Below are 18,420 nucleotides of genomic sequence, written 5' to 3' on the forward strand. Positions count from 1 at the left end.
AGGTTGGAAGTACTATAAACTACGAGCTGGAGTTTAATTTGCATTATACTGAAACGAGACAAGTTGCAATTCCCTTAGGTGAGCAACTGAAAATAAATTCGATGAAGGCATGCTTATTATTGGACCGATATGATTTTATTATTAGAACGCTCTTGTATAAGTATTTGGGAATATTTTCTCGAAGTTTCCCAATCCGCGCGCATATGACAAGAAAATGCTTTCTATTTGAATCTCAATTGAAGCGGAGATTTGCCAAAATCATTTAACGTGACATCTTTTCATTGCGAAAGTATTAATGAATGAAAATGGTACCGGGAGTGTGAAATTATTTTGAAGCTCTTGGAATGGCCGCTAGGGGGCTCAACTTTTATGGCTAATAACAAACTGGGGTTTTTATATTTAATGTGATATTAACCACTCTCTTCTAAATAGACGCCGTTGTGCGAACTTGAATATACTAATTTGGTGTTTATCTTAGCACTAGGAATATCATTACTAGGTACATTAATCAAATCTAATAGTCCCCCAGATCCCACTGTAAAAAATATGTCCTCTTCGCTGTAGCCGATGAAACATGTTTTTTTAATATTAAAATTTATTAACAAATAAGTCCGATTGATGATAGCCAGCACATATCCCGTTAAGGCTGTTCTCACCTGTTATTCTTATACCAAATAAATTTAGTAAAAATCGATAGTAAATAACATATAGAATAAGCCCTCCCCCCATACATACATGCGGAAGTTTATCATAATCATAAATAACATAAAGTAATAATAATAGTCACAGCAATGAAAATTAATAAATATTGAACTGAGGTGGCTATTACTTGATGAAAATCCATTTATCAAATTTAATAAAGACGCATTTGATTAATAAATATATTTAGTAAATACTGTAGTAAGTATTTTTTAACTGTTTTTAATTTTATTCACCTTAAGTTTATCAGTATTATTTGTGAAGTAATAAAAAATTTCTAAATTTATTGTGTTTTTTTATTTTTGTGAAAGCCTTGTCTTACAATGTAATATCAACTGAACTTTTTATTATGGCTTACATATGACATAAATTAGATTGGCGTAATGAATAATTAGAGGAAATATAATAACATTATATATTAAACTATAAAAAATAGTATACATAAGAAATCGATTAAGTACTATAAAAATATTTTTTATTTATGAATTAATCATTATTAAACACAGAGTTATTCAATATCTGATTCATCAGAAGTTGCATTATTGTAATTTAATATTGTACTGTTTTTATCATTTTCCTGTTCCGTAACCTGCAGAATGTCATCAACTTCTAAGGGCGTTGGATCTCCGTGAAACTCTCTTGGATAATACCACATAGAATTTACATATATTGTTCGTAATTTTTTTTGCTTTGAAATGATTTCCAACAGGGAGGAATCGTATTCGAGTCAAACTTTTATACTTTATTTAAAAATCGTTCATCACGTTTGTTCATTGAATATTTTCGCTGGAAAATGCGATATCTTGCAATTTTTTATGCCATACATAAGAGCAGTAAATTCTTGAATTGCATCAATTTTTTTATCAATAAAAATATCGGCCCTATCTTTTAACGATGCAAAATATTCTTGATAATGTTGAAATTTCGAAATAAATTTTTTGTAAGGTTCTTATTTTGCCTTTATTGCAGTGTAGTCGCTGCCAGTGAACGCATTTAACGCCGGTAAACTTTTACGTAAAGAAGGTCCTAACTGGGACGCTATATCAGTGCAGCTTATGCAGTTGACATCTTTAATATTTTTTGTTTTACTTGCCTAGCTTGCTAACCAGATTTCCGATTCGGAAGCTTTAGGAATATTGCCCAACAAAATAATTAATAATTCTGGGTTTAATATATAATGTTATGTTTGATTTTAATAAAATTTTATATTTCCTTCAATTATTCATTACGCCTATCTAATTTATGTCATATGTAAACCATAATAAAAAGTTAAGTTGATATTATTTAAATCTTATTTATTTTTACGCTTTGACAAAAATAAGAAAACTACAATAAATTTAGAAATTTTTTATTACTTTAGAAATAATACTGCCAGACGTACGGTGAATAAAATTAAAAACAACTCAAAAAATGCTCACTACGGTATTTACTAAATATATTTATTAATTTGCATTGCTGTGAATATTATTATTACTTTATGTTATTTATGATTATAATAACCTTCCGCATGTATGTACTATTTTAATCATTACAAAAAAATTCTGTTTTGTAGTTTTCTGGGTATAAGTATGAGGGTAAGTCATTAAATTAATTTATCTGTTTTACACCTGGTTGCCACGTATTATTGACAGGAAAAATACTGACAATCAAGGGGTGGGGGGGTTATTCTACATGTTATTTACTATAGATTTTTACTAAATTTATTTGGAATGAGAATAACAGGTGAGAAATAAAAAAAGTTTATTAAATATTTTTTCCATTAAAAATAGTCTTGACAGGATATGAGTTGCGGGGATTTATTTGTTAATAAATTTTATTATTAAAAAAATATGTTTCATCTGATATAGCGATGAGGACATATTTTTTACACTAGGATCCTCTAATATAAAGAGACATTATTTTTGCATCGAAACTTTATAGTGCCCACCTCTAATGTTAGTTGAATAATTAATAAACTATGAAAAAATGGGCGAAGAAATACACTAAACATACTTCGTGTTAACTATCGAATAGGAAACCCAAAAAAATATCTTCAAAAATTGTGTAATGTCACCAGATTTTTTGGCGGGAAACATTAAATCAAAGTCCTTAAGTAAAGTTCAATAAAAATGAGGTGTTATCACATGTCCAATTTTTTATCGGAGTAGGTAAAAATATTAAAAACTTACGTGCGTTTGTTGTTTGTCCGAAAAAAATTCGTTTCGTATTCCGTCAAAATTACTTGCTTGAAGCTCAAATAACTTTCAAATCAATTATTTTATTGACTAAACTTCCTTGATGGAAAAATTTAAAAAAATGAAATTGAAAGAATGAAAAATGAAAGAAAAGAAAAAAATGTTTGTAGCAAAACTAATTTTCTTCCCCCTTTAGGTAACTTTCAGAGATAGGAAAAAGAACGTTTACCTGGGGTCCATTTTACAGAACTATAGGTATTTTCGGTCAAATGTTTGATAACCAAACTAAGGTGATTTTTTAACTAACTTAATATTCAATTTGCATTCGGTTATACTCCATACATTTCATTATAGCACTTCTCTAAGGGTAACTTTAGTTTTATTTGAAAATTTTTGCCATTTCTGCCGAAATTTGATGTTTTTGAAAGCTTTTTAAAAGGGAAAATTTGGGGACGTAAATCGTTTTGATCGATCTGAAGTAGACTTGGTAAAGGTGAACTTCAAAAAAATAAATTTATAAAATAAAAGAGACAATATTAAAACTTCAAAAGCTAAAATAAAGTCATTTAATGGAATTTCTTAATAGGCTATCGCAGGACTTCTTTTCTCATATAAGAATTTCAAAGGGAGGTCGAACAATTTTCGCTTAAGAAGTCAAAAAGTTGCCCTTCATAATTTCAAATTAGGATTTTATAGCGAATTCCGAATAGAAAAAATGAATTGCTCTTGAAATAATAGTGTTATCTTTATTAGTGAGAAGAAATACGGAATAAATGATTAACTTATTTTATTTGCGCCTAGAGTTTACCAAGTAATGAATATTTTCCTGAAATTATTGCTTACATCCCTACAGTAGAAAAAATATTACCATATTTAGCCTAATAAATTTCATCTTTTCGCACAATTTAGTATGAAAATCCAATATTCTCAGTTTTACGCTTTATTTCCCAGTGAGTATTTCTTCATTTGTTAGCTGATTTCCCACTTAAAGTAATGTCAGAAATTAATTCAATCGAAATGTATATTGGATGATCCACGTCAATTATTCATAGAGAATATTAGCTTATGTACACATAGTAAATTTTAAAACCAAAAAGTTTTAAGCGAAATTTTAACCTTTATCGACACTCATTTTCAATACTTTGGTCGTGTTCGTTGATGTAGATTGATGATATTTTAAATGTTACCACAGCGGGCAATGACAAATTATCTTTAAGCGGGTTGGAGAGCGGATTAGTGACAAGCGTCTCGAAATAAATCTCATTAATTCAAGAAAATCGTTTCTAATTTAACAAATTACCTGTAATGATAATGGGTAGTAGTAATGAGTAATAGAAAATGTTGTCCGTGTGAGTGGGCGTCGTAAAGACAATTGCCTATCCTTTAACCTTGTACGCGACTATTATATCATTGTATTACAACTATTTTGTTGCCACAGGATCAAATATGTACCAGAGTATTTAGGATTTGCCTCCATTGGATTAACATTTTTTGGGTCTTTTTTGAACTGCTGGAAATAAGTACCAGAAATTGTCCAGAAAAGATATTTTGAATTTTTTGTATTATGTACGACGTATCAAATTCGAGAGTCCCTTTTCAGTTCTATGTAAATGCAAATAGAAGTATTAGTAGAAATTGTATATATAAACATATATTTACTCCCAAGCAAAAACATAAGGTATATAGTAGGCTTTGCAGAACAAAAATCACAAAAGCAATAATACCAACAACAATAAGTAATAATAAAAATATATATAAATAATAAGGGATATAATATAACCCGTTAGCAATACAGCCCATTAGTAAAATCTCAATGTTGTTATTAAATTCTTAATTATTACAATATTTTTTATTGTTCCGTCGAATCATGTTCTAAAATTAAATCACTGTGTGATATTTAGGAGTATGCAGCAAACATTAGCATAGTTTCTATTTATATTTCTTCTTCTCCTTGTTGCTTTGCAGGAGGATTGCGACTATATATATTCCATTGTTTATCTATCTCTGGTACCATGAATTTGATGATGTTGTTATTGCATACGTTCGTCCATTGCCTCACATTCATCAGCCATGACATCTTCGTCCATCAAAATCCTCTTTTGAGTTCTTCGAAATTGCCTTCGATGATTAGGTGCACGGGTTGGTACTTCTTGCCTCAGATTACGCGACAGAAATAGGGAGTCTCTTTCTTCTTTATAATGTTCCGGTCCTTATTGAGGCGGCCAAGAACCTCTTCAAGGTATTCCACAATTTCTTTTTACCAATTTGTCCACTTATTTTTCAGTCTTTCCATCTTCATTTATTATAATTTCCTTTCTTCCCGTACTTCTTTTTGATCACCTGATGGAGTCGGGTTGACTGTTCAACTCCAGTCACAAATTCAGGAACTTAAGCCATTTCCAAGAACAATATTTGCAAATAACTGCCAGAAAGTAGCTATAATTCTAATTTTAAGTCCTAAGGGCGTATGAATTACCTATCGCTCTACCTACCACTCTCGAGACTCTCAACAATCATCATAGATGCGATACTACTCCTACAGATTACCACCAAGCTACAATTCAGTAATGATTCATAATTTCCTGGCATTAAGTATAAATTTAATACTTGTGAATTACAAAGATATCTTTAAATTTTCTTAAAGATTTGATGTAAAGACGTTCTAATCAAAACGGACTAGAGAGTATTATGAAGACATGAACGATGTCGTCTTCTTGGAAAAGAGACATCATTTGTTGGCTTACATTAAATAAGAAGCAGTTTTGGAAAGATGTGCTGAAAAAGCAGATACTGAAGATTTTTGAATAAACCTCTTTGTATGAAATTTATTTGCGATGAAATCGCTTCAAAAGGCGCAAGTAAAAGTTTAAAACCATGAGGCACGTTGAAACCATTTTGCTAGAGGGAGTGGATTGCGAAAAATGGAGGGAGACTATAGCGAATTTGACTAATTGGAACATGATGACCAAAATTTACAAAAAAAGTTGTATTGTAAATAGTAGATAATAATAACAATAGTAATAATAATAATAATAATAATAATAATTATTATTATTATTATAAATACCAGCCCTCGGCTGTACTCGAACATGGCAGAGCTGTACTGTACTGGGATAGACCTATTACAACGGATAGAACAGTGGACTACAATAAATCCGATATCGTTCTTATAGACAAAGACAAGAAAAATGCCCTCATAATTGATATCGCTGTTCCACTCTCCCACAATATCAGTAAAAGTGAAGCAAAAAAAATACAAAAATAAGAAAATTTGGCGGTTGAACTGAAAAATATTTGGCAGTTCAATAAAGTGTTTATCTACCCATTTGTAATTTCGGCGGAGGGAATTGTCTCCAAAAACTTCTCCAAAAATTTAAAAGACATCGGACTTCCACCGAACATCGTGGAGTACGGACAGAAGGCTGTCATACTACAGACATGCCATATTGTTCGTAAGTTTCTGAATTGAGTGGGAGGAATTGAACTGTTTTCTCGCCAGTTCAGAGAGCCCGCAGCAAGCAAAGCCTCGGGTGAAAACAGGCCAGTGAGAGCTGAGATGTAATCGTATAATAATAATAATAATAATAATAATCTTTATTGAGATATTTTAAATTATTGCACAAGGTTTAGACAAAATCACTTAATACAAACTAACACAGTTACACATCTCAAACGGCGAAGTCTAGCTTAAGATCTTGATCTCAGCTACTCCACATTAACCGAATATTACAATAATAGTGAAACAACAAACTATAATTATAATAAGAGTCTAAAAATTCAATATTGGTAAAATACCAATTTGTTTAGGACAGACGATTTTGTAATTTAAACACTAGAACTGAGGATTCAATCCGAAAAGTTGTTGACTCTAATTAATAATCCCCTCATTGTAAATTTATATTTTATAGCATCACTTCTAATAATAATAATAATAATAATAACAATAACAATAATAATAATAACAATAACAATAATAATAATAATAATAATAATAATAATAATAATAATAATAATAATAATAATAATAATAATAATAATAATAATAATAATAATAATAATAATAATAATAATAATAATAATAGTAAATAATAAATCACGTTTGATTTGAACACGAGACAGGAAAAACAAACTTTTTGGAGACAACAAACCCTACATGGAAAATTCCCTAGAAATCTGGATGCAGATCATATTGATAAGGTCGCCTCGCTGGCTTGGTTGGACGCTGGACATCTATATCCCGAGGCTGAAGGCTTTATTATGGCTATTCAAGACAGAGTCATGAAAACCCGCAATTATGAAAAACACTGTCTTAAACTCAACGTGGAGGACAAGTGCAGAAAGTGTGGCTCAGTTGGAGAATCCATCGAACATATTATTGCCGGGTGCCCTGTTCTCGCGGAGAGCGCATATTTGGGCCGTCATAACCAACTTGCTAAAATTATCCACCTCCAATTAGACTTAATGTGTGGCCTTCTAGAAACATACCAACCGCATTATAAATACCAGCCCTCGGCCGTACTCGAACATGGCAGAGCTGTACTGTACTGGGACCGGCCTATTACAACGGATAGAACAGTGGACTACAATAAACCCGATATCGTCCTTATAGACAAAGAAAAGAAAAATGTCGTCATAATTGATATCGCTGTTCCACTATCCCACAATATCAGTAAAACTGAAGCAGAAAAAATACAAAAATATGAAAATTTGGCCGTGGAACTGAAAAATATTTGGCAGCTCGATAAAGTGTTTATCTACCCATTTGTAATTTCGGCGGAGGGAATTGTCTCCAAAAATTTAAAAGACATCGGACTTCCGCAGAACATCGTCGAGTACGGAGTCATACTACAGACATGCCACATTTTTCGTAAGTTTCTGAATTGAGTGGGAGGAATTGAACTGTTTTCTCGCCAGTTCAGAGAGCCCGCAGCCAGCAAAGCCTCCGGTGAAAAAAGGCCAGTGAGCGCTGAGATGTATAGCAATAATCATAATAATCATAATAATAATAATAATAATAATAATAATAATAATAATAATAATAATAATAATAATAATAATAATAATAATAATAATAATAATAACAATAATAATAATGATAACCTTTATTGTCTAACAGATATAATAAGAAATGACAAGACAATTAATTGGCTAAGTATAGTTACCAGATCAAATGAAAATTCCGAATACCGAAAACGTAGTAAACATAGTAAAAAATCTAACCAAAACTAACTAAAACCAAAAGCAACCATATAGAGAAATTTATAAAGGAAACCAAAAAAAACAAACTCAAAACCATTGCTGACAAAGAAGTTTGTGGAGGGAGTTGGAAGTTGGAATATTGAAGATGTTCTGACTGATGTTTAACGAAGGAACGTGAAAACCGATCTGCGATAGCAATTCAAAACAGTCTCTAAGAGATCTACATAATTTAAATTAAAATTGAACTGATGCATTGTTCCTACACCATCAGCATCATATTTAAAAGCTAGATATTTTCAAAATTTCTTGTGAAGTTTTTCTAATTGAATAATATTTTTATTGAAAATAGGCTGCCAATAATGATCCTTAGCTTAGAGCTAACATAACTAAAGTAGAGGGCTTTTAGAGCCTGTTTGCTTGTAAATTCACTAGCATTCCGAAATATGAATCCTAACATTTTCAACGCACTCTTACAAGTTTTCTTGATATGGTTAATTCTAGCTGCTAAGGGAATCATACGAATTCCTGCTGGAACAGCACCTAAATACTACTCACCGTCGTCGGTTCTTTAGGAGCCCTAAACTCACGTGTCGTTTTCACCAAATCCGAAACGTCGCGACGCGTTTCATCGCCGAACTGTCACAAAAGCGCATTCTGCAAAATGTCGGGACCAAAACAAAACCGACTCGCACAAGTTCCCCCGCGAAGACTAGGGCATCGTCTAGCTTTTGGACCTGAAAAATCAATAACTGCAGCTGATTTTCAGACAGTGCGGAGATAGATCGCGTGCCTGTAAAAAAAGCCGGTCATTGTCGTTCGTCGTGGCGGTTCGGATCACCGAAAACGCATAGAAAAATGCAGGGGATATTTAATTGTTTTTAACGACGCATTGCTTTTTCCGAATAACTAAATTGGGGGATTGATTCTGCTGGTTTTAAATTTATCGCGTGTTGTAAACAAACGTGGTCGCAATTCGATTGGTGCGGTTTTTATTATTTCCAAAAATACCTGCGGTTTACGTTATGTTCGGGCAAGATCTTTGATTTAATGCGGGAACGTTAAATAATTGTTTCTGTGGTCCCGAATCGAAATCTACGGCGGAAATTTGGTTGGTTTGACTATCGCACGGCAGATGGCGAAAGGTGTGTTATTGTAACATTTTCTGTGTACCCAATGGCACAAAAGTCGGAAGACAAACTTTTATACCAGGCAAAATAGATTTTACATAGAAAAATGAATTTGTTGGAGTTATAACGAGGATATGAGATTCTAACCGAAAAGAATAAATAGTTAAAAAACTAATCTTGTTTGTATTCAAAGATTTCATAATAATTAGAATAATAATAATAATGATAATATACTTTACTTAGGTAATTCCGACAAAGAAAATGACAAGAAAAGGCAAGAGTGTAGCGCCCGGACGTATCTGTTTGCTGATTTCTACACTTACAAAAAATAGAAGATGTATCACAAAATTCCCATATGGTTTAAACCATTCGTTAATTACCTACGTATATAGAGCGTGTGTGTTTCTGGATCGATTTTGATTTTTTTTTTGTTGAATAGATCTTAAAAAATGCAATAAAAGCTTGTTTTGCTTTATGCTTCAACTTAAAGTCATGCCCAACAGGGAGTGTCTAGTAAAAAAGAGAGAAGAGAGAAGTATCATTAGTATTATTAAAAAATAAATTGGCAACGAATTCAGGCGTACTTAGCTTACTATACCAATTTTGACACTGTTTCTGTACAGGGTGTTTGAAATATCGTTTGCGTCCAGCTTAAAGCATCGTTGTAAAATCTTTGATTACGGTATGATGTTGTCAACTTTTTTTTTGTTGGACAGATCTCTCAAAAACGCACTAAACACCATTTTGATAATTCTTTTTCGCTGGATGGATCTTACTAAAGAAAAATAAAACAGTTTTTCATATAGCATCGACTAAAGTCATGGCTGACTCAGTTTTTTGAAGCAGTTAATCGAGAAGTACATTTAGAGATTTTTTCAAATTGAAAATGGCAACAGATTCGTATTTAGGACTATCTAAAAGTAATGTTTAAAAAATAAAAATTGTAAACCTTTTAAATAACTATTATTTTGTATGCGATTTTAATTCAATTCTTCAAATTTTCATAAATAGACTTTTTATGGGACATTTTGAAACAGCATTAATAACTCTTAGTATTCGAAAGGCATAATGTAAACAAAATTAAAACATAAATTAGCATGTGAATTTGACAGTCGAATATTCGCTTATTTATGGTTTGACAAAAGATTGAGTATGCCGACGTCAATCAATGTTTTCTACTCCCATCTGTAAAATGCCTAATTACACACCGATCTAATGTGCAGGAAGCGCCACTTTACCGCTTCAGTTTCGTTTCCCACGGATCCGAGCCACTTCGGACATTTTCGGGATTTTACCGCACCGCAATCGTTTGTTTTCGATATTTCCACGCCTTAAATTGTCAATTTCTCAATTTTTTAGCGTTTTTTTTTGTAGAAAAATCGTTTAATAGATTTTTTTTATATTAAAATAACCATAACAAAAAAGTGGTTAAATGAGGTCAGATAAAACTGTCACACATTGATTTTCTGCTGACATTCTAAATCTACAAAATAAGGTAAAATTATAAAAATCGAAATTGAAAAAGATGACTTACATTATTTTTTCCACTTAAATTTTCAATGTTAATTTTTGATCACCCTGTATTTGTAATGTTTTTAAAATATTAACACAGGCACAAAACGTCACTTTTGAAATAAAATTCAAAATATATCGAAAACGGTAAGACTTAGTTATAGGATATTACAAACGAAATAGAATTTTCCGAAGAATTAAGGAATTATTCTATTAAAAATAAGTAAGTTAATACTTGTATACTCGACTACAAACACCCTATATAACTATTTTAAATGCATAAGTGACTTCAAATTTATAAATTTACATTTTTACAAATTTATTTTTTACAAATTCTGAGATAAGTTATAAACGAGTCACCAGTATGCAGTACTGGTTGGTGCATGGTTGGAATGATTTTTTTGCTGTGACTAAGTACTGACTAGTTTGTGGAATGATACATAGAGGATTGGAAACAACACTTATAATTACAAAAATACAGGGTATTCCGTTAAAAAATGTCATTTTCTGATTTATTCGGAAATGAGATATTAATCCCTTTGCAAAAAGAATTTGCAATCTTACCTGTGTCATGTCTAATGTCTAATTATTCCGTGACATCGCGCTTTTCTCTATGGAAGATGAAATGTACTGACTTTTTCTTGCAAAAATAAAATCAAATCTAGTGAGAATATCTCATTCTTAGTCTAAAATATCCATGAAAAATTTATTTACAAAAATGTAGTTTGCTTTCTTATCTCTCGGTGTGTCCAATTTATAGGGTCTTTCATATAAAAAAGATTTCTCTCTTCACAACTCTTAGACTTTTAGTTTAAGAAAAAGTTCTATCTACAAAATTGCTTTAGAAATCTTTATATGAAAACAAAAGCGCTTCTCGTTTTTGAATTACATATTGTTTAAATGTGAATAATCTGTATTGTAAAGTAAGTTATAAGGAAGGGAAAATTATATGGAAAGGGCTTGGTCAGATTTATGAAATCTTACGAAATACATATTTTTGGCGCCCCAATATAAAGACGATTGTTTTTTTTAATACTTTATTGAAGAAATCTAACCACACTTTTTACAAACTTACATTAATAAACACGATTAAGGCTAACGACGTTAAACTCGGGAAGTTGAAATGAACAAAATGCAGAACACTTTTCGTGGAAAGCTAAATTTTCACATAATTTCACTAAATTTCACACTCGATGATTTCCGATTTTGATTTGGCGTTATTTGTACTCGTAGGTTTTTTTTCCCATTTCTATTACTAAGCACAACTTATAAACAAACTTAAAATATAAACGCCCTATTTAACGGGCGGAAAACACACACATTAGTTTTGTTTTTCTTAGACTTGCTGGCCGCAACTGCGTCAAATCTTTCAACAATTCAAAGCGTTTAACCCTATTACCTCTACAGTTTGTGAAGTGATTGGATTTTTTTGCAAGTATTTAATATCTGTGGAGGTAACAGAATGGTTTAGGCTGTGTTTTTTTGACGTATTTGCAGAGGAAAATTAAAGAAAAACAAAAGAAAGTTAATTAAATTAACAATCAGAATTGTTTAAAATAAGGCACACGTATACCAAACAAAATGACACAAATCAACACAAACCAAACTTAAAACTAGCTATGGTTTAACTAAATTTATGGTAACCAAGTACATGTAAGATTTTGTGACAGAGATAAAAATGTATGAATTCTGGAAACAATTGTTCTTTTTTTTAATTGAAGCTTTAGGGAAATGTTCGGCAATCAATTTGGAAAATATTACTTTTTTTATTTCAGGAAACGAAACTGTCATCTTGAGAGTGCAGACTGCTTTCTGCATAAAGAATAGTAAAGAAAAAGGAAACAAAACAAAATCTTAACGAAAACAAAAAAGTATAAATTAAAGTAAAAAAAAGTAAAACGAACTTAAAACGCTCTCAAAAAAAGAGTAGAACTAAATAAAAGAAGGAAAAAATTAAAACATCGCAGTAACAACAGCAAAAGTGAAGATTTGATAATTTGGAACATTGGATGGAAATGCACAAATGGGAATAATTATTTGCTATGACGACTGCGTTAAAAAGTAGATACAAAACATTATAATCAAATATTTTCGAGAGAAATGGTTTGTTTTGTTAAATTTAATTTCCTGAGAAAACTGATATTATTAGTGTTGTTGAGTCTCTATTTAAATACTTATGGATCGCAAAAATTACAAATGCCAAACTAATTTTGGAATGTTGTAAGAGATATAAAATAAATAAAACACATTTATAAATTAATCGAAATTAAGCAGTGAGAAGTTTCGCAAGAAATAATCAGTTAGCTAGAAGTAATACACAATAAGAAAAGAGTTAAAGAAAAATAATTAAATTAATTTTGACGAGAATAAACCACCCACCAATGATTTTCAAATTAACAGAAATTTGAAAAAAAAAGTAAGCTAAAAAATTGGTTTCATCAAATTTGTTAAAAGAAGTAAAAATTTCAATTTAGAAAACTGTGTTGCAAAAATTTTTGAGAAAATGTGATTTTAAAACGGAAGAAAAAAAATCTTTGTGTTAACGCTGACGCTTGCTGCCGTCAATGCTACTGCGATGTAAAAGAAAACAAATGTTAAAAAGAAAATAAAGAGAGCAATTTTTTTTTATTTTTTTTCAACGGGGTTCTTTTCAAAAAAACACACACCAACTAAAAAACGATACCGAAAATATTTCCCCCAAAGAATTTTTAAGGAAAATATTTTATTAACGAACTAAAAAAAACGAAAAAAAAAGTAACATGAAAACTTAATAACCAAACAAAAAAAGAAATCATACGAAAACTCAAATAATAAAAACAAAATTAAACGAAAGCGAAACGCAAATTCTGCAGTTCTTCAGTTTCAATGAAAACAAAAACTTAAACTCAACAAAGAAAAAAAAAAACAATAAAACAATAACACTGTACAAATGAGATACGGGACAGATTTATTTTTGATGGAAAAAATGTGTTTAAAGCATCCGGTTAAACTTTTTGGTGATTTGGTGAAATGGCGCGCCAAGGGTGGAACAAAACAAAAAAATATGATAAAACAGAAACTTAATAATAAATGAAAAGCAACAAAAAGATGGTAACGGTGGTAACGAAGGTTTGGGTCAAAATAAAACAAAAACAGAACGAAGTGAAACAAAAACTCAACTGTATCGGCCACTGGTCAACAGAAAATACAGAGTGGCATATTTTGATTTAACAAAAATTCAACTGTGTATGATGGCTGTTCCAAAAACTGATGTGGATTGTTGAAACGATATCAGGTGCGAAGCTTCTCGACAAAACTTCATTACTGAGAAATCTTCATGTTGGCGACAAACAAAAACTCAACAACGGTAATTTAACTATCCAGTCCACCATTTAATGTTGTCAACTACATAGTGTTACGTTCGGGTATGGGTAGAATGGCCAGGTTCTATTCTGTGATTGTAAATTCGGTTTACCACTTGTCATTGCTTTGGTGGCATACGGAAACATGGCGGGCAGCTTCTTCACGTCGTCGGTGAGTTTCGAAAGACATCTGAAAAAAAACGAAACTTCGGTCAAGTTTCTGCAGCATGAAAATTGTTAATTGTGTTCTAATTAAAAGATTATTGTTGTAACAACATTTTTTGTATAGAAGGCACTTTTGACGGCTACTGGTGGATTTTTGAATTTTATTAAGTTACAGAAGACCGACAGCTATGCCATCGGTTCATAGGCAATTCAATTCGTTCTGCTCTAGCTTTTGCTTTTGCATATAGTGGTTTCACAGCCTAATGACAGCAATAAAAAGATGTTACCTAAGTGTGGTAAGAGGTAAGGGACTGGTTAAAGTTTTTTTTTTCGTTCATATTGTTTCCAATACTCTAAGTTTGCACGTTATGCTTAAATGTTAATACGAATTCATGATTTCTGGACTAAAAAATAAGACGGAGCGAAATAATGTATTTCTTGAAAAAACTTCCTAAGCCAAGGGTCTCGGGGTATTGTTAGACTCCAAGTCATTGTTTGAGAAACATATTGAAATTCTAATCTCATATCTCTCATAACACACTTCAGTCAAATCAAACTTGGACTCCGCGGGTTTGATATAAAATCCAACATTATATTGTGTTCAAGTTCTATCCAAACTTTCACTACGAAGTAAGGCTTGGATTTCTACCATTTTAAGTCTAAATTCTGAAATCTATGTCTCCATATTTTTCAATTATTTTATTCTTATTAGCACATAAATAAGTAAATAGGATAATTAGTAATTAGAAATGCCTCCGTTCAATCATTAAGAAAAAATAGCATCAATTTCACAAGGAAATTTAACATTATTAGTGTGTTATTGTTTCGTTAAATATCGTTATGTTTCCTGGGTGGAAATATATTATTAGGGTGGGAAACTCTTGCACCCCGCAGGGAGTTTCCGTTAAAGTGTTTATCCATGAAATTTTTAGAGGACTTCAATCTTTTTTTGAGATACGAAATTCGACCAAGTCACATATACATCTTCCCAATTGTCTTTAGATGGGTCTTTGCGCCCTTGTCCATTTCAAATCTTTAAATCAAATTGTATCAAAATTGTTCTAATTTGAAAGAATTGTAAAAAGTGTTGTGATAATTTAATGTAAAATATAAGTCTCCTAGGCTGCTGTAGTGACTAAATAAATAATAATATTATTGTCACTGCTAGATATGTTGTTTCGTTAAAGGAAAATCATTTGCCTATCAATGCAGAGGAAATTGCAAAAACTTTTAGTAATTCTTTATTTATTACAGGACTTCACATTACGGTTATGGGCACTAAAATCTGCTATGTTATCTTTATCCCCAAGTTATTTAAAAGCTATATAAATATATATATATATATATATATATATATATATATATATATATATATATATATATATATATATATATATATATATATATATATATATATATATATATATATATATATATATATATATTTATATATATATATATATATATATATATATATATATATATATATATATATATATATATATATATATATATATATATATATATATATATATATATATATATATATATATATATATATATATATATATAAATAAATAAATTGAAAAAAATAAAATAAATGGAGTTTTAGTTTTAAATTTTGAACCTGGCAGCAATTTCGTGATTGTGTTTGGCCACTGGAGTTTATTTCTGCTAGTATACCAGACCCTTTTATGTGCTTTTAGCCCAGTTGTAAATAAACTTCTCGTGAGAGATATTATTTTACAGATGGAAAATCTGGTTTTAACATTATATTTTTTAAGAACATTTGATGCGTGATGTGTAATGTTTTGAATGTAAGAAATAACGAACGTGGCAAATATGGGGTTGCTTCCGGTCAATATCTCTAATGTGGAACTTATTAGAGATAAGAGCAGATGTAAGGTGTCTTAATTCTGGGTTCAGTGATTCGGGTTGAGATAGTTTGACGGCTCAGTAAAGAAAAAGAAACCGACCTCAGCAAATTGGATTCGTCAACAACCAGAAGAATTCTAAATAGTATTGCAAATAAGTTATATATTATCATTATCAATTTAGAATTAGCAATTTTCGGGTGCGACAAGACTTGCCAGCCACGTTAAACTTGAATTAAAATGACGAAACAACCATAACCTTAACCTTAAAAATAGTCCTTCCTGCGTCCGTGTGCGTTGTATGGTTTATTGTGTCAATTTTGCCGATATTGCATATAAAATTGTTTTAGTTGTTTCGTTCAAAATTCCCTGCATTTAAAGCAGAAGGAGAATAGAAATACAATATGCACAATGCAGAAATATCCTTTGAACATCTCAAAATAGTAAAATTAAATCCTAAACGTAAAATTCGTTGTTAAAATCGAAGTGATTCACACAGAGACATATAAAACAAGAAAATAATTAAAAAGCCAATTAAGAATTAAGAAATTTAGAAAAATATATTTAAAAGCAAACCCAATCAAGCATTATTTTAAATTTACCCTCTTTAAAAAAAATTTACCCTGCAGAGTATTTTACATTTAGCAAAAAAGAGTTTAATATATTTTTAAAACTGTTTTTTCTAGGTTATTTATTTGAAATTTAAAATTTATATTAATCTTAAAAACTGTAGGTCGGACAGGCATTTATTCCTAATGTTAGTTATATTCATGAATCTCCTAATGATATTTGTGTTATGATTTTTTGAGATTTTCAAAGAATAGGTATAGAGACAAGGAAAAGTCAATATAATGCATTTTTTTAATATTCTCTACAAGAGTTTGAGCTGCTTATGCAGTTCATTTATTTTTTGGATTTTCTTTGAAAAAAAATTTTTTCCAGTAATCTCTTGAGCTTTGATAAAGTACTACTTCGTAAGAAATACTAAATTGTATAAGACCAAAATATATTAACGCTTAAAATATCTATAGGGCAAAATCCATTGCCACAGATTTAATAGTATTTAATGTGATACCGCTCGCTATACAATAATTTTAAATTATTTTTATGGCTGATTCTCCCTTTGTTCTATGTCTTGTTAGATGTGCCCCTTGGGATTAATTGTTTAGTAGACTTTTGACTGTCAATTTCTGTTGGTTAGTACCTGTCATTTAATAGGAATTCCTCTAACACCTTGTTAAAAGGGAGATTTTCCAAAATATCGAGATCAACCGAGTCAAAACCACGCGACATGTTTAAAAATAATTTATTTTACTGAGTTTTTCAATCGTTTCGTTTCTTTTATCGAATTTGACAATTCTTTTATTTCTTTGGCATACATATTTTCTTCTTTTTGATTGGTAGATTAAATAAGATTCTATTCTATCTATTAAGGATAGTTGGTTTTTAAAGGTTTCCATAGACGATGCGTCAAATTTTCTTTAAAAAAAAAGTTGAACTGAACTGAAGCTCGTCTCCTTCTATGTTATGTTCGATGGAAAGGCATTAGAAACTGTTGTATGATATAAGTCTGTGTAAAAGTTAGAGATACGAGTTCTAGAAGTCTATTACACGCGTCGGGGCAAATATTTTAGCATATTAGCAATAAGTAAGTTGATTAGCGAAGCGTTAGCAAGTTTGACTCAACCAAAACCGGAATACAGAAGTTTTGTAAAAAGTAATACATTAGATATTTCTTTGAAAAATTTCTTGAGATTTTATGGCGATGTTTTACACTTGACTTGATCCACAACGTTAGCTTTTGTTAACATTTCTATGTTTCCAAAACAAACAACCCCACATTTTTTAATTTCCCTATCGCTATATTTCACTTGAATATCTGTCAGAAAATTTCTTGCTACCTTATAAACATTAATACGAAATTATTAAAGATTAAGTTGATTTTACAACTAATCGCTTGGTGTGTCGAGGTGCCGGAAAAAGGAAAACATGCGACCTAAGATTTTTGGCAAAGTATATTTACTTACGTTAGGTCAACAATCGACGGCAATGCTACATCAATGCTACGTAGTACAAAAACGGAGTTCGCGTTTGCTTTAAAGTTCAGACAAATCTGAACGAAAACATCAAAGTCGAGCCCCTATTTTCTACCTGAAGAGAATGAATAGAAAAAGGAGAAACAAAATCCATAAACGGTCGCGAAAGATTGAAGTCGCTCAATAGATTTTCCCTTTAAAGGTACTTTCAAATGAAACACTGTTCTCCGAATTCGATATTTCGATATTCGTCGCCGTCGTTTTTTGGAACGCATTCAACCGTGGCGCACGTT

The 18,420-nt window shown here is 30.8% G+C and overlaps 1 protein-coding gene across 1 annotated transcript in view; it reads right to left on the reverse strand.

The window, feature by feature from the left end:
* The window catches only part of LOC132701744 (uncharacterized), a 190,533-nt gene extending 181,754 nt beyond the window's left edge, over positions 1–8,779 (reverse strand). Inside the window, exon 1 of the mRNA XM_060669900.1 lies at positions 8,628–8,779. The gene's annotated coding sequence lies outside the window, so the exon portion shown is untranslated. The remainder of the gene's footprint in view (positions 1–8,627) is intronic.
* Between the last annotated feature and the right edge of the window lie 9,641 nt (positions 8,780–18,420).

The sequence above is a fragment of the Cylas formicarius genome, unplaced genomic scaffold (assembly GCF_029955315.1).
Source record: "Cylas formicarius isolate icCylForm1 unplaced genomic scaffold, icCylForm1.1 PGA_scaffold_5__7_contigs__length_24384050, whole genome shotgun sequence".
Classification (NCBI taxonomy): Eukaryota; Metazoa; Arthropoda; class Insecta; order Coleoptera; family Brentidae; genus Cylas; species Cylas formicarius.